Genomic DNA, 22,644 nt, shown 5'->3' on the forward strand with positions numbered 1-22,644 from the left:
ACATCATGTCTATATAACCCATACCCTGATAGTTATGTTTATAGTTCTGTAATTCTGTAGTTTTTCCAGGCCAAGGGTTTTTTTCCCTGTCCGAGGCAAATTACCAGCCGCTTCAGACAGGGTTTTTTTTTACCTTAGCCTGCAAATTTAGTTAAATCAGTTAAGGTTAAAGTTAAATGAGCAAAGGGTGGAACTTATAGACACGTGCAGTCGATGCCTCTTGTGTTGTCGTTGTCACGTTTGACATGTTTTCTGTTGAGGGGAGCCAATGGCAAATTATTCCCATTGGCTCTCCTCTGAGGCGTTACACCCGGAGGGAAAGGTGAGTGAATGCCGGTAACAGGGTTGAAGCCTTGACGTGGCGTTACTGCTCACATGTACAAACATGTGCTAATTCAACCAATGGTGCGACTGTGAGTAAAGTGTTTCATTGGCTCAATTTGTCTTTATTGAGTTTTAGATTTATTCAGGTCAAAATTGTCTTTAAGATTTGGGATTTATGTTTTAATATTAACTTTAAAGGGCTAATTTGTCTTAAAATTTAATTTTAGTATGATGTCGACAATGATATTCTGAAATAATTTGCAGTTGGTCATCATTTTTTTATGGTTCTAGAATTATTTCACTTTTTGGCTATAAGCTCTCAATAAGCGAGAATTCTTCATTATGTCACACGTTTATGTCTCATGTACAAACCAAGTGTAAAAAAAAAAAAAATGTAAAAATGTATTTTACCAATAACGTATAATGTAATAATGGAGCACATTAACCTTAAAGCACCATACCCAAAGAAACACAGAGAAACTTGGAATGTAGGAAAAAATATTACTTGTTCCTTTTATTGCGTTCACTGTCCCAATGCATCCCTGTGAGTATAACACAAGCGGGTACATTATTTGGCTTCTCAGCACACACCATGGAACATAATGAGAGCAAACCTTCAGCATTCATAATGTTTAATTAAGAAAAAGGGGTACTTACTGAATTGCTGTATTCTTATAGCATCTCTTTTACGGTAACTGCTACAAAATATCTTTTTTCTGTGCCAGTCTGTGGTTGCAAAGGAGGTTACGTGCCCTTCTTCTCCATTACATCCAGATCTGGGAATCATGGCCTTTTGTCGAGAGCTTGTGGTATTGAAATATTACATATAAGTTCATTTCTTACTCTTTGGTAAACATGTTTCCTTTGATTGATGGTTACAGAGAAAAAGCACAGAATTCCATTGTGTCAATGTGCATATGTCGTACACCACAGATGCCACACAAACCTTTGAAGGGCACAGTTTTTTTTGCACAAACACATAGAAGCCGCCATTTCATTATATTTGCTTTGCTGTCCAAGGTCTCTCTAGAAGCAGCATGTTCCAGATAAAAATAGATGGGCAGCTGAGGGGAGTGTGAGTCTGATCATGTCATTATAGGGAATGAGATTATTTCATCAAAATATGCTCGTCTGGTTTTTGATGAGAGGCTTGAGAGGTCAAAGACCCTAAGATGCAAGACATGGACAATGCTGCAGCCAAAACACTGCACTAATTTGCAGGGAACCATGAAAGGTTTCCATATGTGACAGCAGGGCTGCCATCAGAAATCATGGGGCCCCTCACCACTAAATTTTCTGGGCCCCCTCAGAAACTCCCCCAATGGCCCCTCCCATCAGTACAAAGGACACACAGACATGAGACATTGTTTGCCAGCAGTGCCCACCCCCCGTGCAAATTTAGCCAGCAGTGCCCCCCTAGGACATTGGTAGCCAGCAGTGTGCCCCCTAATACATTGATAGCCAGTATTGCCCCCCTAGTGCCTAGGTAGCCAGCAGTGCCCCAAAATACATTGGTAGCCAGCAGTGCCCCATAATACATTGGTAGTCAGCAGTGTTCCATAATACATTGGTAGCCAGCAGTGCCCCCCTAGTACATTATTAGCCAGCAATGCCCCCTAATACATTGGTAGCCAGCAGTGCCCCGAAATACATTGGTAGCCAGCAGTGCCACCCTAGTGCCGTGGTAGCCAACAGTGCCCCTAATACATTGCTAGCAAGCAGTGCCCCCCCCCCCCGTGCATTGGTAGCCAGCAGTGCCCCCCTAGTGCATTGGTAGCACCCAGTGCCCCCCCCCAGTGGACTGGTAGCCAGCAGTGCCCCCCAGTGCATTGACAGCCAGCAGTGCCATATACTGCTTGCACATCAGCCCAGCCTCCAATCCTTAAAAAGTGATAGAATGTGGTTTATGGCGTAGGTGTAGTCCATTATTTTAAGTAATACTGAAGCTGAAGAATGATCCAATTAACCTGAAAAATAACACTAATTAAGCTCTATTTATGTTCTGCATCAGCTCTATTACTGCAGATCTATAGAGCTTAATAAATATAGAGCCTTTAGTTGTTTCACTATGATCAAACAGCTATAGATCATATTATAGCAGTGGGGCACAAACTGTGGCACTTTAACCAAGAAGCAGATGTCCCAGCCTGAGTGCCACTTTGTCAAAATTTGAGATCAAACCATTATTTTCCCATCTAAAGTTATAAGATTGAGTCTTATAGCCATGATGCAAATCTATGTAACCCTGTTATAGGGCAGCTAAACCAAATGCCACAAAGGGAGCCTACACTCAAATGGGCTGAGGGCCTTCATACCAGTATTCATTACTTACCCAGTACACGCTGTGCAGCTTTGGGATCAAGGAAATTTACTGGGTCATCTTCCTCCCCTTCTTTAAGCCAAGCCTGGCTCTTCTGCCGGGCCCGTTTCTTTTGTTGTTTGGTTGGTTTCTCTTCCTCTTCCTCTACTTCATCAGAATCAGCCAAAATGTCTTCCATACTGAAAACCAGTTATGGACCATTCAGTGCACAGTCTACTAAAGGAGCCCATATACATTAAGATCTGCTCATTTGGTGAGGTCATCAAATAAGCAGATCTTTCTCCTAATATGCCCATCTAAGGTGGGTGATATTTGGCAAAATAATCAAATTACAATGAATGGTATAGGAGCCGCATCAATAAAACCATGCGGTCCCCAATCCAATGGGAAAATCAAACCTGCCCGACACCTTGCCATTTTTGGCCCAGATATCGGTCGGTTAGGCCTGTTGGGGAACCCTATACGCAAGCAGATAAGCTGAATCGGTCTAAAGGACTTGATTCGGCAGCTTAAACCTGCCTGAGTATGGCCACCTTAAGTTTCTTCTTTCCAAGACCATATAGATGGTAATCTTCAAGCAACATGGACTTTACCAACTCAAGCCTAGATCCATGGGCAGATAAGGGAGATTTGGAATAACCAAAACACATGCAGGAAATACACTTTATCGCAGCTTTCAAGAAGTCCTAACAGAATTGTGGCATGAATACATCACTTTACTGCAGTAAAGCTAGCCACATGTTGAGTTACCTTCCTTGGTGAGGCCACCAAATGAGCATATTTCTGCCTGATTTGCCCACTCATGCGCTGGGCCAAATACTGTCCCTATGGAGACATATTAGACAAAGACCACATCAATGTGGCGATCCAGTCCTTGTCCAATAGGATTTTGAAAATTGCCCAGCAGATATTCAGTAACTCCGGTAAGTTATCTAGGCCCTTCTGAGGGCCCCATAAACAGGCAAATAAGCTGCTGATTAGGTATGGAAACACTAAGTTGGCAGTTTTTATTAGCCCTCAACAAAGACAGATAAATAACTAGGCAAATAGGCTCACAGTCAGTGGACGTAAATAACAGGTGACATGCATTCTGTGCCATCTATCCACAGGTAAAAAAGATTTAAAGAAATATGCAGAGTTAAAAATTTTGTTCTCTTTACTTTTTTCAAATTATATTAATATAGTATATTAATTCCTTAATTCGGAGCTTTCTGGATAACGGGTGTCCGGATAAGGGATCCCATTTCTGTATAAGGTTTGCAATACTCTACTCAGCTGTGTGGGGATGGAGAAAATATATTCCCATTCTCCCAGCACAGAATAAGCAGGCAAATGGATGCACAGTGGCTAACTGACTGGAGAAGTAGCAACGCCGGCCTAGTTAGATCAATTCCAAGTAATGCAAAAAGGATAACCCAGAGAGCAGAAAGAGCAACTTACACCTTCCCCTAGTGACTAATTGCAAAACTTTAAGCACAACCTGTTTCAGCTTAACCAACCTTCCTCAGGTGCATACAGATATGGTGACAGCAAACAGACCTTTTAACCCCTGCACATATCAGCAAGTTACACCAGCTTCACAGAGAGGCCAGGTGCATAGTCATATATGTATTTAGTGATTACTGCCATCTAGTGGCCTGCTCAGAAATAGCACCACTACGCATCTCAAAATGTTGTTTCAATTGATTGACCACAAGTTCACATGTATTACAAAAAAAAAAAAAATAAAGAAAACCACAAAAAGCATCGTAACATTAGACGCAGTGCGTAGGCTGAAGGTACGCACAAAAAGAAAAGAAACTTGTAGGTTCACACTGAGATGTAAGTCTCTTGGGGGAAAACACACACATAATAAACCTCACATTCTCTTCTCTATTTCCAGGAATCTTTCTATCTGCTTTGGGCAATACCATGCACCAAGAGAAACGTAATAGCGGAACTGCACATAGTACCCATAAAGGAAAGAAATGTGCACAGAAAGCAATATGACTGAAGCATCAAGATAAACTCTGTAGGTAGAGAGATTTTATGACCTAAGGAGGGGCCTAAATTATAGTTGAACTGCAACTTTCTGAGAAATCTCTGCTAGACTGAGAAACTAGCTCTGAATGATGCCCTCTGAGATGAAGTCCCCTGCCACCTCAGCCACCTTGTTTACTGACCCGTTTAGCAGGGGATGAAGTGCTTTTCAGGGAAGTCAGGAGTGTTTTCTGTAATTCTTCCAGATTGTTGTTTACAAATTCTTTGCATGGTGGCTGTTCCCCTGCACATATTTCCTCCAAAACTCTATAGGCTTTCTTCTGCAAACTGTGATTTTTATCCTGTGAAATACACAATAAAGCTTTATTATAACTGCCCAAATACAAATACTGCTTGTTGAGGTTCACCGTCTGTTTAGAGCCTCAAGATATGGCAAAATAGTGTGATAGATCTTAGTCATGGAGGGTTCATCTGCATACGGTGCCATGGCAATGATCAGGTCCAGCATATAAAATCTGTACAACAAAAACAGTATAAAATCTTACAGCTTGCACAGTTTTAAAACCCTTTCGGTAACAACTGTCTTGCCAGTAAACACACAGCATGGATCAAAAACTCAGGTGCCAGAAAAAAGTACCTCTAGGATGGGCACAGCCATAGGCTGAGTCTCCTATTCCTGCTATGGCTAGTTTTCCCTCCCCAACAGTTAACAACTTCCTCCTCCATGTCTGTTCCCTTTGATTGGCTGCTAATATACTGTGTGGTAACTCTCACCACTGCTACTCTCTTTCCAATCTCTCCTCAGTACTACTTCATTCTAGTGGCTATCCTCTGTACTAATACTTCCTTTCCTCTAGTGGCTATCCTCTGTACTAATACTTCCTTTCCTCTAGTGGCTATCCTCTGTACTAATACTTCCTTTCCTCTAGTGGCTATCCTCTGTACTAATACTTCCTTTCCTCTAGTGGCTATCCTCTGTACTAATACTTCCTTTCCTCTAGTGGCTATCCACTGTACTAATACTTCCTTTCCTCTAGTGGCTATCCCCTGTACTAATACTTCCTTTCCTCTAGTGGCTATCCCCTGTACTAATACTTCCTTTCCTCTACTGGCTATCCACTGTACTAATACTTCCTTTCCTCTACTGGCTATCCTCTGTACTAATACTTCCATTCCTCTCGTGGCTATCCCCTGTACTAATACTTCCATTCCTCTAGTGGCTATCCCCTGTACTAATACTTCCATTCCTCTAGTGGCTATCCTCTGTACTAATACTTCCTTTCCTCTAGTGGCTATCCCCTGTACTAATACTTCCATTCCTCTAGTGGCTATCCTCTGTACTAATACTTCCTTTCCTCTAGTGGCTATCCCCTGTACTAATACTTCCATTCCTCTAGTGGCTATCCCCTGTACTAATACTTCCTTTCCTCTAGTGGCTATCCTCTGTACTAATACTTCCTTTCCTCTAGTGGCTATCCCCTGTACTAATACTTCCATTCCTCTAGTGGCTATCCTCTGTACTAATACTTCCTTTCCTCTAGTGGCTATCCCCTGTACTAATACTTCCATTCCTCTAGTGGCTATCCTCTGCACTAATACTTCCTTTCCTCTAGTGGCTATCCTCTGTACGAATACTTCCTTTCCTCTAGTGGCTATCCTCTGTACTAATACTTCCTTTCCTCTAGTGGCTATCCTCTGTACTAATACTTCCTTTCCTCTAGTGGCTATCCCCTGTACTAATACTTCCTTTCCTCTAGTGGCTATCCTCTGTACTAATACTTCCTTTCCTCTAGTGGCTATCCTCTGTACTAATACTTCCTTTCCTCTAGTGGCTATCCTCTGCACTAATACTTCCTTTCCTCTAGTGGCTATCCTCTGTACGAATACTTCCTTTCCTCTAGTGGCTATCCTCTGTACTAATACTTCCTTTCCTCTAGTGGCTATCCTCTGTACTAATACTTCCTTTCCTCTAGTGGCTATCCTCTGCACTAATACTTCCTTTCCTCTAGTGGCTATCCCCTGTACTAATACTTCCAGTTCTATCTCTCTCCCAATTCCCACGAGTAGGGATGAGCGAATCTGCCCCGTTAGCTTCTCAGGTCTGGACGATCATTGATTGCCATTCCCAGGGTGCGTGCAATTCCCTTGAAGGTGCAAAATCCAGGTAACATTGTCCAGATCTGAAATCAGAGCGAATGTTTTGCATTAAAGCTTGAAGACAACGCTAATATGCGCTTATTGGCACCATCCATTTCGACAGGCAATTAGGGACCAGTAACACTGTAAAATGCCCAATAGGAATTAAGTGTAAAAATCAATTGGTTTGTCAGCAATTAAAAAAGACCGGTTAAAAAGTTGCTTAGAAAGGGTCCTTCTATAACATAACAAAAGTTAATACAGGTATGGCACCCCTTATCCGGAAACCCATTATCTGGAAAGTTCCAAATTACTGAAAGGCCATCTCCCATAGACTCCAATACAAGCAAATAATTCTAATTTTAAAAATGTATCTGGTACCTGGTACTTGATCCAAATTAAGATATAATTAATCCTTATTGCAGGCAAAACAATCCTATTGGGTTTATTCAATAGTTAAATGATTTTTATTAGACTTAAGTTATGGAGATCCAAATTACAGAAAGATCCCTTATCCGGAAAACCCATTCTGGATAACAGGTCCCATACCAGTACAAAGTGAACGTCCCATTTAAGTTACCAGGAAGTACTCTGCTTACTTGCCACTGGAGGGTTTCACACATTTTTGCTTCAAGATTTCGTCCATCTTGATATAGATGAGCAGCTGAATATAAAGAGTTTTCAAAATAAGGGATCTTTCTATAATTCGGCTTACAATACCCTAGTCTTCTAAAAACCTTTTAAACATGAAAAACCTATTGGATTGTTTTGCCACCAATATGGATTAATGCAGCTTAGTTACCATTAAGTACAAGGGACTATAATTACAAACGAAAGAGAAAATAATTTAAAAAAATGTAATTACATGTTTAAAATGGACTCTATCGGTGATGGCTTTTCCATTATTCAGAACTTTCTTAATAACAAGATAGGCAGATAAAAACAATTCTAAACTTAGGCTTTCCCTACTGAAAACAGCGGCATCAGAAATAGTTTATCCAGTTAGGTGCCGAGATTGAACCAATCAGAGCTGAGCAAGCATTTCCTCAAACTGTTTGTTTTCCACCAACAAAGCATCACTATTATGTACAGAGATCAACCTCAGTAAATACACAATAACCAAAGTTCCCAGCTTTTACTTTTAGGACTACAGAGTAAGGCAAAAAAATGGTCCCAGAACCTGAACATTAGATAGAAGTCTTTATATTGAAGGGTACTAAATGCCTGCATGAAACCCTTGCAGAGGACTTGCTCTAAAACATTCGTGTAAGGACACATAGCAGGCCCCCCGTCAATGTCCTGGCCATGTTGATATTTGTACTTCCTTCCATGTTTTCCTTTATCTCCTTTTTCTTTATATTTCCCTCATATTGAATTAGTGATGCATTATTTGAGTATACAGAGCCTTGTTTAAACTTACTTGTTGCTACGACGCCATAATCCTAGGATACCAATCGCTACTTATTAATTTGATTATGAATTACAATAACAAATGGAATCAACTGTTTCTTAACTGCTTTTATCCTTTGTCTAAATCTGCGCTGAACGAAATGAATGGAGACACAAAGAAGCGATTGTTAGAGTTTATTTATTGTTTGCTTTATTTCAACTCTCTTTAACATTATTGCAACATTCTGCTATGTCCTTTCATTATTATGTTGGGTTGAAAAAACCCCAACATACTGTTCTTCGATTTAAAATGCTGCTTTTCTCACACTATTTATGTTAGGGTCCCCAAACTTTTCGCTGTTGGTGACTAGGGGACTAAGGTTAAAGTTTAGAAAAAGTAGGTGGAGACACCAACAGCCAATCAGATTTCACTCAGTGACTTCACATGTTTTTCAAACCAACATTAAGTTTGTTCTCAAACTTCCCATTTTAGTTGTGGATTGAATTCTCCTTTAAAAATAACGTAATTTGTGAGTTGTTCCTCTATCCCTTATTTTTTGCAATGAGATTCAGCAGAGCAGAGAATTTACTGCTTTCATTTGCAATTACACTTCCTAGTAACTTTAAAATCATTCATGTACAAGATCTATATGAGAAATCATTTCACCATTACCAACAAATCCCCCTTTACTGGATCTCTGCCTTTAGGTTTCTGAGAGGAGCCACTAAGGTCACAGAACTAACTGGCGCCTGCAGTGCCTCGTCCTACAGCTTACAAACCATAGAGCACTTTCTTACTCTGAAACAGGGCACAATGTATTATATCATTAATATGTATTAGATATATGAGCCTTTGTCTCTTAATGCTGCTCAATTACATCAATATCAATATCAAATTTATTACAGAATGATCACGTATGTTGCAATAACACAGTGATATATCATGATTTTTCGCTCAATACATAACATATGTCAATGTATAAAAGATGAATAATGATTTTTGTTGGAATGATTTAAAATCTCAAAGAATCTTACACCAGAATTATATTTTAAGAACATAAAAATCCAACACTCCTTTTTACAGTATTATCATAGACTTACAAGCACCTACATCACCTGCAAGTTTTAATTAGGCATTATACTATTGACAAATCTATCTATTTATCTTTCTATCTATCTATCCATCATATATGGAGGATATGTTATATTTCAGAGCCTAAATTTACAAAAGAAAGCAACAATCGGAGTCCTAGAATGACAGAGAAAACAAAATGAGGTTGAAGTAGTTGGGACTCACTTTTTCTTGTCTAGCAGAAGGGAGAGATGTGCGAGTGTCGGAGTCGTACAGACGCTTTAGTGTGCTGCTGTACCCAGAAGGATCGCTTTACAACTGTGTGCACTGATGACATAAATGTGGGAGGCTGCTTCCTCTGTGAGGTGCCCTGGCAAGGCTCTACCTTAGAGTAGATAAGAAATCCTCATGCTCTCTTTTGCCTGCCGAGAAGCAGTGAATTCAGTGAGTGCAGAACACAGATATTAACTCTCTCATTCACTAGGCTCTGTTACAGTAAACAGGGCCGCCATCAGGGGCTGCACCCTCTGGCATTCCCACAGTGACAACGAGTAACAAATAAGAAAAAACTAAAAGGAATAGAGCACTCCATTATATGAAAAAACGCTTGTTTTATGTAACATACCAAAAAAAGGCAAAAGGAAGGATACCCAACGTATTTCAGCCCCACCTACGGGGTATCTGTCACAGTGATGATGAAGCACTGGTTTAACATACCCAATTTCTAAAAGATACTTGGACCAGTCTGATCAAAAATAATTGACAACTGGTTGCTTATTGCTTGTGTCTGTGTTTGGAATTAGTATCTCTATCTCTAGATTTCTTGTTTCTTGCCTTATATGCTCCTTGGAATTAAGTTAAGGTTTTTATTTGATTGTGGAATGTAGTGCTGGGCGGTATGACCAAAAATTTATATCACGGTATTTTTCAAAATTTTTTTTTTCAAAATTATCACGGTATTTGACGGTATTTTTTTTTCCCCATGCATGATTAGGTGACAACCCCAAACACCCGCCACCCGCACCCCCCCCCGCCACCCCAAACACCCCCCCATCCGCACGCAGCCCCCCCACCCCCCCATCCGCACGCACCCCCCCACCCCACCCCAAACACCCCCCCATCCGCACGCACCACCCCACCCCACCCCAAACACCCCCCCATCCGCACGCAACCCCCCCACCCCAAACACCCCCCCATCCGCACGCACCCCCCCCACCCCAAACACCCCCCCATCTGCACACACCCCCCCACCCCACACACCCCCCCATCCGCACACACCCCCCCCCACCCCAAACACCCCCCCATCCGCACGCACCCCCCCCACTCCAAACACCCCCCATCCGCACACACCCCACCCCAAACACCCCCCCATCCGCACACACACCCCCCCACCCCAAAAACCCCCCCATCCCCTTCACATAAATATAACCCCCCACCCCATCCCAACCCCCCCAAACACAACCCCATCCCCTTCACATAAGTATAACCCACCCACCCCCACCACAAACACCCCCCCATCCCCTTCACATAAATAACACCCCCCCCATCCCCTTCACATAAAATATAATTACTTGCCAGGCACCCCCCGACAGCTCACATTGGTATCCGACTCTGAATGCGTCCTAGCGATGGCGCTTTTGTAGAGTGTGCGCGCTGACGTCGCGTGCGCAATTACGTCACGTGCGCGCTGACGTCACGCGCGCACCCGGAAGTATTCACGCACACCGGTATGGGGGTATGTAGAAAATTCATATCGGTTTAAAAAAAAAACCGGTGATCGGTTTTTACCGGTATACCGCCCAGCACTAGTGGAATGTGCTGACTTTTCTTGATGTAACTGAATATCAGGGTTGGACTGGCCCAGCAGGCTACTTGGGAAACTCCTTGTAGGCCCAGGTGTCTGACGGTCTTCCTGCTCACCCAACCATTGGTCCTTACATTTCAAGGAACACCGGTTTGTATCAGATGTGGTAAAGAATGTACTATAAATATGTCAATAAAGGATATCAAGCAATATCAGCATTTTGTGTATTTGTTATAGTAAGCAATTGTAGGAGATCCTAATTGCAGAAAAATTCTTATCCAGAAAACCCCAGGTTCTGCTCATTCTAGATAACAGATGCCATACCTGCTCTGCATTGGAATCTTTATAATTAAACCATAGTTGCAAAATTGTGATACGTCTTTCACATTTGTTATCAGATAGGGCAATAAGAAAATGCATTTCTTGGATATAATTATTAACCCTTGCTATAAAGTGGGGGGCATCCGATGTAGAGATATAACTCAGCAATCTGCTACTCATAACTGTGCCTGTAGAATGGTGGAATGTTTACTCAGACCTGGGCAAGGAAAGTTAACGGAACATTTCAAATGGAAGATGCTCTTTGGTTTATTTGCATACAAAAAGCTGTTGCAGGGTCGTCTTCCTTTAATGTTGTGCGCTGGCACCGGGCTGATTAACCTGATTAACTTAGGGCTATGAGAGGATCCCTTTCTCACTGTATATGAACCTTACACTGTAGGGAAGAGAGAACCTGCATGCTGGGCTCATACAGCTCCCTCACACACAAATGACAGTAAATGGTGTCCCATGAACACATAAAGCAACACAAATAGACTTTCATATATTAAACAGAATCTGATTTGGATCACAGACTAGACAAACAGATTGAAACCTATATACATATAGTATAAGTAAGCTGATAAACTAACAGCATGTGGAATGTATGGGAGTCACTAGCTACACTAATGGGTGCTCTGTAAATAAAAACAGCACTGGTTTATAGGGACCTGACTCTAAGCTGCAATGGCATCTTATAGCCTGTGCCCAGGTTGGGATATGTCCCTGGCTCTGTGCTGCAATGGTATCTAACAGCCTGTGCCCAGGTTGGGCTATGTCCCTGGCTCTGTGCTGCAATGGTATCTAATAGCCTGTGTCCATGTGACCATGTGACCACAGGGCAAGAGACCTCAACCGTTGGAAAGTGACAGTTGGCCAGAAGACTTCAGTGACAGAAGAAGAAGCAGCAGGGAGTTCTTACAGAAAAAATGAAGAGGAGTCGTCCAGATTTTAGCGACAGGAGCCCCAGACACTCACGGGAGAAGAAGAGAAGAGGAGAGAGTAAAGAAGAGGAAGAAGAAAAGTTAAAGAAGAGAGAGAGGAGTCCTGAGGAGCAGCCGCCCGATGAGTGCTGCAGGGAGAAACGGAGAAGGGAGGAGAGTGATGAAGGTAAAGAGAAATCACTTAATGGCTAAATTGCAAAAATGATTGGCCCACGTGATTAAGGGGCCCATGCAGTACATGGGAGCAGCAAAACATGGGAACAGATAGAATTCAACTAAAATGGAACTGTGTCCAGTAAAGCTGAATTAACTATTATTATTCCATAAACTGTAAATAAACTCTCTTTTCCCCACTAGGAGGAGCCGGAGCCGGGAGATCCCAAGCGCAACCTTCAAGGCCAAACCCACTCAGCATCTCCAGCTACAATTTCTATTCTGAGCTGGGAAAAGGAGGATTCGGCAAAGTGAGCTTCCCATTAGATACAGCTCTTTTTTGTTGTCTATAAATCCAAAATGTGGTAGAAAGTGAAATAAATGAATTATCTAGGGATTATTTTCAATCAGGTGTAAATAAAAAATATGAATAATTTCCATCTTTGTGCTCTAATAACACAGTTACATATATTGACTCTCTTTGTGCCTTTAACAGGTTATACTGGCTACATTAGGAGGCAGAAAGAAACATGTGGCTGTAAAATCCATCAAGAAGACCAAAGAGACTGATTACAGCAGCCTTCTTACTGAGGCCCAAGTACTTAACATCGCCAGAGACTGCCGGTTCCTTTGCCAAGGCTATGCCGCTTTTCAAACACAGGTACTACCAACTGCTATAGTCATACATCTGATCCCCTAACATAATGCCCTACATATTATATATATTATAGCCATTACAAATGACATGACTCCACATAACAAGCAAACAAAATATACAGCACAGTTTATAAAACAAATACCTTCCTAAAGCCATTATACACATTATTTCAGGTCTGCTTGCCTTGTGCACCCCATACATGTTTATGCAGGGTTTTTACAGCCAGCACTGCATTCTGCCTGCTGAGATTAATAACAACATGCAGCATGACTTATATTCATATAATATATAAATATATATATTGTATTCTTTGTGTGCAGCATTTTCAGGATATTTATTACTGAAAAAATGAGGATTCCATTCTATTTGGCTTTACATTTATTTGCACCATTATGTAATTCATAAAAATAAGTACCACCCTACGTTGTAAGTCTTGTGCCATTTCTTCCTTCTCTTGACACTTTGCAATTGTCTGTGTAACCAGCGGCACGCCTTTTATGTCATGGAATTCCTGAGTGGGGGAAGCCTTGAGGATGAGCTGGATCAATACGGCAGCCTAGATATACAGAGAGTACGGTAAGTATTATAGTGGTACAGGTACAATATCACTAATAAATAGATTTATACAAATTGTACCTATACAAAGGATGGAATAATACAATAAGTACATTTTGACACTGGGGAGCATCATATTTAAATTTCATATTACATGATAATCTTTATGGAGGTAACCATTATTTCCCTGTTTAACAGGTTCCATTCGGCGGAGATGATCTGCGGCCTGCAGTTCCTGCATAACAAGGGGATTATCCACCGGTCAGTATACAATTTTTCCTCTCTGTAACATTGCTGCAAATCAGCAGCCCTTGTCTTTTTTTTATCTAATTCCTTTTATCGTTATATTACAGAGACATTAAACCCCTGAATATTCTGTTGGACCATCGAGGGCATGCAAAAATCTCCGATTTCGGCCTGGCCAAGCAGAATATCTTCCGCGGCGACACCACGATTGGCAGGGCTGGAACTGTGGGATACATGGCCCCGGAGGTGAGATATGCAAATAGAGTATAATTACAGCCGAAACCTAGTAAAAGCAAGAAGTATAGGAGAATGTGCCCAGGACAACAGAACAGAATATACAATACAGCTGATGTCTTACAAAGACGTAAAGTTTTAACTGTTAGACAAATAATTATTTAAGGACAAGGATAGAGTAATATACTGGAGGGGGGTATAGGCACTCCAAAGTTTAATAACTCTTTTTCCCTGGACCAGTGCTCCTGTTTGGAAATAATTACAGGGATCACTCTCTATATGTGCCAGGTTGCCATCTTACCGATATTCACCAAGCCTCCCCCCCCCCCTTGTGGTTTCTGCATACAGTAGTTACATTTTCTCTACATATTACTGTACTGTGCATGCAAAAGGGAGGCTCGGAAGGTACTAAGAAGATGTTGGCACAACACTTGCCCCTTGTTGAAAAGAGCATTAAAATACCAAGATGCAATATACTGTAGGTATTGGTACAAGTGGGCCACTGGAGAGAAACAACTTATCTGCAACAGTTTCTTAATTACATGATAAACACTGTATTACTATCTCAGGCTTATACAGAGCTTCAGTGCCAACTGGATTGTGCCAGGCATCACCCATATTTGCAGTTGTAGTTATACCCTTACAGAATTTATTGGGTCCTGGAAAATATGACTGTTCTGACCCAAGCTAGGGAACCAACTGATCTCATGAATTACTCCCTACACTCATTGGCCAACTAAACCCACTGAACTCCGTTGCCAATATTAAGCCAGTAAACATACTTAAAAGGTGGCATTTTGCAACTTGGTAAGAGATTTATATTTCTTTTTAAGATTCTACATAGAAGCCCCTACACTGCAGCAGTAGACTGGTGGTCATTTGGCATCACCATCTGCGACATGGCCACCGGCAAACTGCCCTTTGACCACAGCGACGATGAGGAGCTCATTCATGCCACCAAACACCATGATCCCGAAATACCTAAATGGCTGGATGAAGATCTAAAAAATCTTCTGGGCAAGGTGGGTCCCAACAGTGCTATAGAAGTATTGCAACAAATATATTTCTCATCCATTAGCGATATTAAAACAATTGTCCTTTGATCCTTTAGCTTCTTAAAAGGAAGCCGAAATGGCGCCTTGGACTGCGAGGGAACATCAGGCGCCACCCATTCTATCAATCCATTGATTGGGTGGTGCTGGAAGAGAAAGGCGCAGAACCACCTTTTCAGCCCAAAACAGTAAGTACATGGAATGGTGGGGAATACAAAATTAAAAATGATTATAGCCCTGGGTGAATAGCACTGACTAGTGAAATAGGTGGGTCAGAAAGCAATGAGTTAAACTTGAATTTAAGCATTAAGCACACAAGTCTCTATACTCACACAGCCATGACAGCCCACAGAAAACCTATACACATTAGACAAATGTCTCTGCAAAGACAAGCAATATGGCACTTGCATATTTCCATTGCAGGCTTTATTGTATATTATAAAATACATGGCCAACTGTTCACAGTGGATTTTGTATCATATTGACTATAATACTTTTTTCCCTTTCATGCAGCCACCAGCAAAATTATTCCAGCCACATAATGGAGAGCCGCCCCTGTCATTCCTCGGGGCCCAGGAAGATGAAGCTACATCAAGGGACAGAAACATCGTTCCGGGCTTTTCATTTTTAAGTTCCAGCTGGCTGAAGTGAGTATATTGGTATGTGTGTAAGCCAGCCAATAATAACACCATGGTATTTCAATTGAGCAGAAAGAACATCAGCGGGCAGTTGGCATTACTGTGGGCTTCAAGACCAGCTCTAGCTGCTGCACAAAGGCCGGATCATCCTCTGCAACTCCTGTTTCAACCGTCAGCTCCTCCTTCACCTGGGATTCCATCTCCCAGAGTATGAGACTGCCGGGTAACATCAGGCCTGGAATTATGAGAGGCAGTCACTCATCTGGCACATCAAGACAGGTAAGTTCCAGGTAAGTATTTATTTCTAAGAGAGAATGTGTGAGAGAATGTGAGCTAAGGGTGTAACAAGAAGGCGAGCAGATACTAAGATCCCAGCCTGCTTTGCCTTCCTGCACATCATGTCTATATAACCCATACCCTGTTAGTTATGTTTATAGTTCTGTAATTCTGTTGTTTTTCCAGGCCAAGGGTTTTTTTCCCTGTCCGAGGCAAATTACCAGCCGCTTCAGACAGGGTTTTTTTTTTACCTTAGCCTGCAAATTTAGTTAAATCAGTTAAGGTTAAAGTTAAATGAGCAAAGGGTGGAACTTATAGACACGTGCAGTCGATGCCTCTTGTGTTGTCGTTGTCACGTTTGACATGTTTTCTGTTGAGGGGAGCCAATGGCAAATTATTCCCATTGGCTCTCCTCTGAGGCGTTACACCCGGAGGGAAAGGTGTGTGAATGCCGGTAACAGGGTTGAAGCCTTGACGTGGCGTTACTGCTCACATGTACAAACATGTGCTAATTCAACCAATGGTGCGACTGTGAGTAAAGTGTTTCATTGGCTCAATTTGTCTTTATTGAGTTTTAGATTTATTCAGGTCAAAATTGTCTTTAAGATTTGGGATTTATGTTTTAATATTAACTTTAAAGGGCTAATTTGTCTTAAAATTTAATTTTAGTATGATGTCGACAATGATATTCTGAAATAATTTGCAGTTGGTCATCATTTTTTATGGTTCTAGAATTATTTCACTTTTTGGCTATAAGCTCTCAATAAGCGAGAATTCTTCTTTATGTCACACGTTTATGTCTCATGTACAAACCAAGTGTAAAAAAAAAAATGTAAAAATGTATTTTACCAATAACGTATAATGTAATAATGGAGCACATTGACCTTAAAGCACCATACCCAAAGAAACACAGAGAAACTTGGAATGTAGGAAAAAATATTACTTGTTCCTTTTATTGCATTCACTGTCCCAATGCATCCCTGTGAGTATAACACAAGCGGGTACATTATTTGGCTTTTCAGCACACACCATGGAACATAATGAGAGCAAACCTTCAGCATTCATAATGTTTAATTAAGAAAAAGGGGTACTTACTGAATTGCTGTATTCTTATAGCATCTCTTTTACGGTAACTGCTACAAAATATCTTTTTTCTGTGCCAGTCTGTGGTTGCAAAGGAGGTTACGTGCCCTTCTTCTCCGTTACATCCAGGTCTGGGAATCATGGCCTTTTGTCGAGAGCTTGTGGTATTGAAATATTACATATAAGTTCATTTCTTACTCTTTGGTAAACATGTTTCCTTTGATTGATGGTTACAGAGAAAAAGCACAGAATTCCATTGTGTCAATGTGCATATGTCGTACACCACAGATGCCACACAAACCTTTGAAGGGCACAGTTTTTTTGCACAAACACATAGAAGCCGCCATTTCATTATATTTGCTTTGCTGTCCAAGGTCTCTCTAGAAGCAGCATGTTCCAGATAAAAATAGATGGGCAGCTGAGGGGAGTGTGAGTCTGATCATGTCATTATAGGGAATGAGATTATTTCATCAAAATATGCTCGTCTGGTTTTTGATGAGAGGCTTGAGAGGTCAAAGACCCTAAGATGCAAGACATGGACAATGCTGCAGCCAAAACACTGCACTAATTTGCAGGGAACCATGAAAGGTTTCCATATGTGACAGCAGGGCTGCCATCAGAAATCATGGGGCCCCTCACCACTAAATTTTCTGGGCCCCCTCAGAAACTCCCCCAATGGCCCCTCCCATCAGTACAAAGGACACACAGACATGAGACATTGTTTGCCAGCAGTGCCCACCCCCCGTGTAAATTTAGCCAGCAGTGCCCCCCTAGGACATTGGTAGCCAGCAGTGTGCCCCCAAATACATTGATAGCCAGTATTGCCCCCCTAGTGCCTAGGTAGCCAGCAGTGCCCCATAATACATTGGTAGCTAGCAGTGCCCCCCTGTGCATTGGTAGCCAGCAGTGCCCCCCTAGTGCATTTGTAGCACCCAGTGCCCCCCCCCCAGTGGATTGGTAGCCAGCAGTGCCCCCCTAGTGCATTGGTAGCCAGCAGTGCCCCCCTTAGTACATTGCTAGGCAGCAATGCCCCCTAATACATTGGTAGCCAGCAGTGCCCCCCTAGTGCCTTGGTAGCCAGCAGTGCCCCGAATACATTGGTAGCCAGCAGTGCCCCCCCAGTGCACTGGAAGCCAGCAGTGCCGCATAATACAGTGGTACATCTGCAGTGTCCCCTCTAGTGCATTGGTAACCAGCAGTGCCCCCTCTAGTGCATTGGTAGCCAGCAGTGCCCCCTCTAGTGCATTGGTAACCAGCAGTGCCCCCCTTAGTACATTGCTAGGCAGCAATGCCCCCTAATACATTGGTAGTCAGCAGTGCCCCCTCTAGTGCATTGGGAGCCAGCAGTGCCCCCCCCTAGTGCATTGGTAACCAGCAGTGCCCCCCTTAGTACATTGCTAGGCAGCAGTGCCCCCTAATACATTGGTAGCCAGCAGTGCCCCATAATACATTGGTAGCCAGCAGTGCCCCCTAATACATTGGTAACCAGCAGTGCCCCCCTTAGTACATTGCTAGGGAGCAATACCCCCAAATACATTGGTAGCCAGCAGTGCCCCCCCCCCCAGTTCAATGGAAGCCAGCAGTGCCCAATAATACAGTGGTACATCTGCAGTGCCCCCTTTAGTGCATTGGTAGCCAGCAGTGCCCCCCTAGTACATTATTAGCCAGCAATGCCCCCTAATACATTGGTAGCCAGCAGTGCCCCGAAATACATTGGTAGCCAGCAGTGCCACCCTAGTGCCGTGGTAGCCAACAGTGCCCCTAATAGATTGCTAGCAAGCAGTGCCCCCCCCCCGTGCATTGGTAGCCAGCAGTGCCCCCCTAGTGCATTGGTAGCACCCAGTGCCCCCCCCCCCCAGTGGATTGGTAGCCAGCAGTGCCCCCCTAGTGCATTGGTAGCCAGCAGTACCCCCCCCCCCAGTGCATTGACAGCCAGCAGTGCCATATACTGCTTGCACATTAGCCCAGCCTCCAATCCTTAAAAAGTGATAGAATGTGGTTTATGGCGTAGGTGTAGTCCATTATTTTAAGTAATACTGAAGCTGAAGAATGATCCAATTAACCTGAAAAATAACACTAATTAAGCTCTATTTATGTTCTGCATCAGCTTTATTACTGCAGATATATAGAGCTTAATAAATATAGAGCCTTTAGTTGTTTCACTATGATCAAACAGCTATAGATCATATTATAGCAGTGGGGCACAAATTGTGGCACTTTAACCAAGAAGTAGATGTCGGGGTCCCAGCCTGAGTGCCACTTTGTCAAAATTTGAGATCAAACCATTATTTTCCATCTTACATCTAAAGTTAAAAGACTGAGTCTTATAGCCATGATGCAAATCTATGTAACCCTGTTATAGGGCAGCTAAACCAAATGCCACAAAGGGAGCCTACACTCAAATGGGCTGAGGGCCTTCATACCAGTATTCATTACTTACCCAGTACACGCTGTGCAGCTTTGGGATCAAGGAAATTTACTGGGTCATCTTCCTCCCCTTCTTTAAGCCAAGCCTGGCTCTTCTGCCGGGCCCGTTTCTTTCGTTGTTTGGTTGGTTTCTCTTCCTCTTCCTCTACTTCATCAGAATCAGCCAAAATGTCTTCCATACTGAAAACCAGTTATGGACCATTCAGTGCACAGTCTACTAAAGGAGCCCATATACATTAAGATCTGCTCATTTGGTGAGGTCATCAAATAAGCAGATCTTTCTCCTAATATGCCCATCTAAGGTGGGTGATATTTGGCAAAATAATCAAATTACAATGAATGGTATAGGAGCCGCATCAATAAAACCACGCGGTCCCCAATCCAATGGGAAAATCAAACCTGCCCGACACCTTGCCATTTTTGGCCCAGATATCGGTCGGTTATGCCTGTTGGGGAACCCTATACGCAAGCAGATCAGCTGAATCGGTCTAAAGGACTTGATTCGGCAGCTTAAACCTGCCTGAGTATGGCCACCTTAAGTTTCTTCTTTCCAAGACCATATAGATGGTAATCTTCAAGCAACATGGACTTTACAAGCTCAAGCCTAGATCCATGGGCAGATAAGGGAGGGTTGGAATAACAAAAACACATGCAGGAAATACACTTTATTGCAGCTTTCAAGAAGTCCTAACAGAATTGTGGCATGAATACATCACTTTACTGCAGTAAAGCTAGCCACATGTTGAGTTACCTTCCTTGGTGAGGCCACCAAATGAGCATATGTCTGCCTGATTTGCCCACTCATGCGCTGGGCCAAATACTGTCCCTATGGAGACATATTAGACAAAGACCACATCAATGTGGCGATCCAGTCCTTGTCTGATAGGATTTTCAAAATTGCCCCGCAGATATTCGGTAACTCAGGTAAGTTAGCTAGGCCCTTCTGAGGGCCCCATAAACAGGCAAATAAGCTGCTGATTAGGTATGGAAACACTAAGTTGGCAGTTTTTTTTAGCCCTCAACAAAGACAGATAAATAATTAGGCAAATAGGCTCACAGTCAGTGGACGTAAATAACAGGTGACATGCATTCTGTGCCATCTATCCACAGGTAAAAAAGATTTAAAGAAATATGCAGAGTTAAAAATTTTGTTCTCTTTACTTTTTTCAAATTATATTAATACAGTATATTAATTCCTTAATTCGGAGCTTTCTGGATAACGGGTGTCCGGATAAGGGATCCCATTTCTGTATAAGGTTTGCAATTCTCTACTCAGCTGTGTGGGGATGGAGAAAATATATTCCCATTCTCCCAGCACAGAATAAGCAGGCAAATGGATGCACAGTGGCTAACTGACTGGAGAAGTAGCAACGCCGGCCTAGTTAGATCAATTCCAAGTAATGCAAAAAGGATAACCCAGAGAGCAGAAAGAGCAACTTACACCTTCCCCTAGTGACTAATTGCAAAACTTTAAGCACAACCTGTTTCAGCTTAACCAACCTTCCTCAGGTGCATACAGATATGGTGACAGCAAACAGACCTTTTAACCCCTGCACATATCAGCAAGTTACACCAGCTTCACAGAGAGGCCAGGTGCATAGTCATATATGTATTTAGTGATTACTGCCATCTAGTGGCCTGCTCCGAAATAGCACCACTACGCTACAAAAAAAAAAAGAAGAAAGAAAACCACAAAAAGCATCGTAACATTAGACGCAGTGCGTAGGCTGAAGGTACGCACAAAAAGAAAAGAAACTTGTAGGTTCACACTGAGATGTAAGTCTCTTGGGGGATAACACACACATAATAAACCGCACATTCTCTTCTCTATTTCCAGGAATCTTTCTATCTGCTTTGGGCAATACCATGCACCAAGAGGCTGGGTAAATCACAGATGTGAGAAACGTAATAGCGGAACTGCACATAGTACCCATAAAGGAAAGAAATGTGCACAGAAAGCAATATGACTGAAGCATCAAGATAAACTCTGTAGGTAGAGAGATTTTATGACCTAAGGAGGGGCCTAAATTATAGTTGAACTGCAACTGTCTGAGAAATCTCTGCTAGACTGAGAAACTAGCTCTGAATGATGCCCTCTGAGATGAAGTCCCCTGCCACCTCAGCCACCTTGTTTACTGACCCGTTTACCAGGGGATGAAAGGATGAAGTGCTTTTCAGGGAAGTCAGGAGTGTTTTCTGTAATTCTTCCAGATTGTTGTTTACAAATTCTTTGCATGGTGGCTGTTCCCCTGCACATATTTCCTCCAAAATTCTATAGGCTTTCTTCTGCAAACTGTGATTTTCTGTGAAATACACAATAAAGCTTTATTATAACTGCCCAAATACAAATACTGCTTGTTGAGGTTCACCGTCTGTTTAGAACCTACCTCCAGATATGGCAAAATAGTGTGATAGATCTTAGTCATGGAGGGTTCATCTGCATACGGTGCCATGGCAATGATCAGGTCCAGCATATAAAATCTGTACAACAAAAACAGTATAAAATCTTACAGCTTGCACAGTTTTAAAACCCTTTCGGTAACAACTGTCTTGCCAGTAAACACACAGCATGGATCAAAAACTCAGGTGCCAGAAAAAAGTACCTCTAGGATGAGCACAGCCATAGGCTGAGTCTCCTATTCCTGCTATGGCTAGTTTTCCCTCCCCAACAGTTAACCACTTCCTCCTCCATGTCTGTTCCCTTTGATAGGCTGCTAATATACTGTGTGGTAACTCTCACCACTGCTACTCTCTTCCCAATCTCTCCTCAGTACTACTTCATTCTAGTGGCTATCCTCTGTACTAATACTTCCTTTCCTCTAGTGGCTATCCTCTGTACTAATACTTCCTTTCCTCTAGTGGCTATCCCCTGTACTAATACTTCCTTTCCTCTAGTGGCTATCCCCTGTACTAATACTTCCTTTCCTGTAGTGGCTATCCTCTGTACTAATACTTCCTTTCCTCTAGTGGCTATCCTCTGCACTAATGCTTCCTTTCCTCTAGTGGCTATCCTCTGCACTAATACTTCCATTCCT

At 42.4% G+C, this 22,644-nt stretch overlaps 3 long non-coding RNA genes across 4 annotated transcripts; all 3 read right to left on the minus strand.

Annotated features, from left to right (window-relative positions):
• Positions 1 to 1,041: 1,041 nt before the first annotated feature.
• LOC116412427 lies at positions 1,042 to 2,990 on the minus strand. Its single transcript, XR_004223690.1, has 2 exons — positions 2,657 to 2,990; positions 1,042 to 1,127 (listed from the first exon to the last, which is right to left on the minus strand). It is a non-coding gene; the product is annotated as an uncharacterized LOC116412427 (long non-coding RNA).
• A 3,730-nt stretch (positions 2,991 to 6,720) lies between these two features.
• LOC116412235 lies at positions 6,721 to 9,966 on the minus strand. Its single transcript, XR_004223603.1, has 2 exons — positions 9,447 to 9,966; positions 6,721 to 6,804 (listed from the first exon to the last, which is right to left on the minus strand). It is a non-coding gene; the product is annotated as an uncharacterized LOC116412235 (long non-coding RNA).
• Positions 9,967 to 13,466: 3,500 nt separating this feature from the next.
• LOC105948023 lies at positions 13,467 to 21,907 on the minus strand. 2 transcript variants are annotated; one of them, XR_004223689.1, is made up of 3 exons: positions 21,750 to 21,907; positions 19,623 to 19,789; positions 13,467 to 13,654 (listed from the first exon to the last, which is right to left on the minus strand). It is a non-coding gene; the product is annotated as an uncharacterized LOC105948023 (long non-coding RNA). The 2 variants fall into 2 exon arrangements; XR_004223688.1 differs by lacking the exon at positions 13,467 to 13,654 and adding an exon at positions 16,549 to 17,340.
• Positions 21,908 to 22,644: the final 737 nt, after the last annotated feature.

Source organism: Xenopus tropicalis, chromosome 7, assembly GCF_000004195.4.
Source record: "Xenopus tropicalis strain Nigerian chromosome 7, UCB_Xtro_10.0, whole genome shotgun sequence".
In the NCBI taxonomy this organism is placed as follows: domain Eukaryota; kingdom Metazoa; phylum Chordata; class Amphibia; order Anura; family Pipidae; genus Xenopus; species Xenopus tropicalis.